A 2991-nucleotide genomic window follows, 5' to 3' on the forward strand; every position below is an offset into this window, starting at 1 on the left:
TCAGTCTGCCTCGCCCTTCTATCTAGAGAGAGCAGCGGGAGGCTCTCTGCTGTCCCTCTCCTCTCCGCCCTCCTCTTTTCTCCCTCCCCATCCCCTCCGGTCCCCCCTCCCCCGGTTCTCCTCCCTCTGTCCCCCTACAATTGAATCTCTGGATTGAACGCGATTTAAAGGGCCACAGGCAAAGGAGAACCACAAGGAAAGGCAGCAATGGGGGAAATGCGTGCACAACGTGGTATATGATGGAGATGGGTGAGAGCTGTTGATCGGGGGTTGCAGTCACTTAGGAAGGAGTCCGGTGCTGGATGCCGGGAGGAGAGAGCAGGCAGCCTCCTCCCTACTCTCTTGTCCACTATTCCCTCTTCTCCCTTGGTTCACCACCTCCCTCCAAGATCTCCTTGTTGATGCTTCCGTGCTTCTGGTCAGAGACCTGCGCCACCTATGTGAGTGTGTGAGAGCCTCCCATGTGTATGTGGGAAAGCTCACGTGTACATGTGTGCGTGTGTATGAGATCGCCCGCGTGTGTAAGCGCCCCCGCTCGTGTGTGAGCGCTCGCGTGCCTGTGTTTAGAGGGTGCAGAGGAGCAGACAGAGGAAAACTCTTAGGGCAGAAAATGAAGGCTCAGAGCTTTGCAGGGAGGGACTGCTCAGTCACTCTGGGCCCTTTGAGGAGGCTGTTGACAGAACTTCTGTGCCCTCCCACAGCCCATATGCATCAGGTGGGGACATTCCCCTGGAAGTTGGGAGTCACAGTCCAGTTGGCACCTTAAACTGTAAACCAAGGTTGGGTCTGGCTCTTGAGACTGGGACGATCCAAACCACTGGCTGGAGGTGAGAGTCTAGAGAACGGAGAAGGGAAGTGAGTCTTTTGTTGGGGTGTTCTGCTTAGGACACCTTCTCCTGGGTAGTCTTATAGCTAAGTGGGAATGGCGATTCATTGAAATGGATATGGCCTTCCCTTGAAAGGCAAGTGATACCTGAACCATCTTCAGGTAAGGTGGGTGGCCTTACCTCCCACTCTCCACTTTCTCTTCTGTTCCTCTGTTCCCAAAAAATTCTTTATATAGAATATTAAAAATGTAATGTCATTTCTGATGCAATGTTACGTGTACATTGCTGTCCTAATAAGCGTGCTGAATGGAAAGATGACCAACGATGGCATTACTGGCACCCCACCCCCGAAGCCCCATGTTTCCTCAAGCTCCCAATCCCACCAACCTTCCGGTCCATTGTACATTATTCTGTACCCACCTCTCTGCATAGATCCCTTGATTGTATTTCACTTACAGACCACATTGGCTGCTGCTCTGGGGGCCTGAACATCCTTCTTTCCTTCTGGGAATCCATTGTTAGTCTCTACCCCAGCCCAGATCTTTCTCCTTGCAGGCAGAAAGCCCCACTCTCCTTTTGTGGACTGTTTCTGGCCTTGAGCATAGAAGACTCTATTCTTCAATGAACTGTAAGAAAGGCAGGAATGTCACTGCACAGGAAGGGCTGTTGTCTGGGAGAGCCAGCAGGTGACTGTCTGTTGGTGCCTTCAGTGGTGCCAACTCTAACCCCTCTCTGTCTGTTACCCAGTCTTTGGGGTTCAGCACCCCAATTCCAGGCTTAGGATATGCTGTCATTGGCCTGATTGTGCTTGTGTATCCCCAGGCCCTACCTCTAGGGTTTGGGAGAATTATTTATCATGTGAATGAGTGATGACCATCATAAGGAAGCTGGTTTATTCCATGACAAGGAGAAATGTGCCTGGCACCAAGTCTGACATGCATCTACATGGTCTTGCTAGAAAGCAGCACCCAGGAGCCACAATCCTAGCCCCACCCAAACAGAGCTGAGTGCCACCAAGCCAACACCTGTTTTTGGTTACTCACAGTAGCCTACTCTATTAAACAGGAAACGGCTTGTCTGTCCCTCAAGGGACTTTGACTATCTTGGTGCTCATCCGTTGTCCTAGTTAGGGTTACTATTGCTATGATGAAACACCATGACCAAAAACAAGTTGAGGAGGAAAGGGTTTATTTGGCTTACACTTCCACATTCATAGTCCATCACTGAAGGAAGTCAGGATAGGAACTCAAGCAGGGCAGGAACCTGGAGGCAGGAGCTGATGTAGAGGCCACAAAGGGGTGTTGCTAACTGGCTTGCTCATCATGGCTTGCTTAGTCTGTTTTCTTATAGAAACCAGGATCACCAGCCCAAGGATGGAACTACTCACAGTGGGCTGGACTAGGCTCTACCAGCCACTAAAGAAGATGCCCTACAGCCAGATCTCATGAAGTCATTTTCATAACTGAGGTTCCCTCCATTCAGATGATTTTAGCTTGTGTTAAGTTGACAGAAAACTAGCCCGCACATCCATAGGTGTTGGTTTAATGTTCAGTAGGGAGTACTTAACTCTTTGGTTTTCTGGTTGTCCCGAGTAGCTGGGCGGTGTTGCTCTGAGATCCAGCTAATGCCTAACATGAAGCTTTTGCAGAGTCTTGGCTTCGTGTTCTGCTCTGTAGTAGCAGTGGCCTTTGGAGTGCTTTAGAGAACAGGCAGAATCTATAACAAGGAGCGGGCTTTGACAACATTCTCTCAGGGCTGGGACCTTGAGCCAGAGGCAGAATAATCTATGTCGAGTTTTTAGCCTAGGCCTGGAAAATGAGAGGTGGTGGGTGGGATTTTTAGTCCTGACTAGTGTGTGGAAATGTAGGGTGGTCTGGATGTTTCCAGCCTGAGGCTGCAAGAGAGTATAAATGGTGTCTAAGGATAAATGACACGGCTGCTGGATGACTTAGAACTACTTAGAACTACTTAGAGAGCTTGAAAGGTGCTAAGTGTGTCTTTCATTGTCTGGAAATTAATGAGAGATGCAGAAGGTAGCAGGGCTGATGTGGGTTATCACCGTTAATTAGCATACAGACACACCTCCTCTGTCCCCTTTCATTTGCTTCTCTTTCCTTCTTTCATGAGCAGGAACTGAGTTCACAGTTAAAGTTTTTCTCTTTAG

The sequence above is a fragment of the Grammomys surdaster genome, unplaced genomic scaffold (assembly GCF_004785775.1).
Source record: "Grammomys surdaster isolate TR1022 unplaced genomic scaffold, NIH_TR_1.0 332988, whole genome shotgun sequence".
NCBI classification, from domain to species: domain Eukaryota; kingdom Metazoa; phylum Chordata; class Mammalia; order Rodentia; family Muridae; genus Grammomys; species Grammomys surdaster.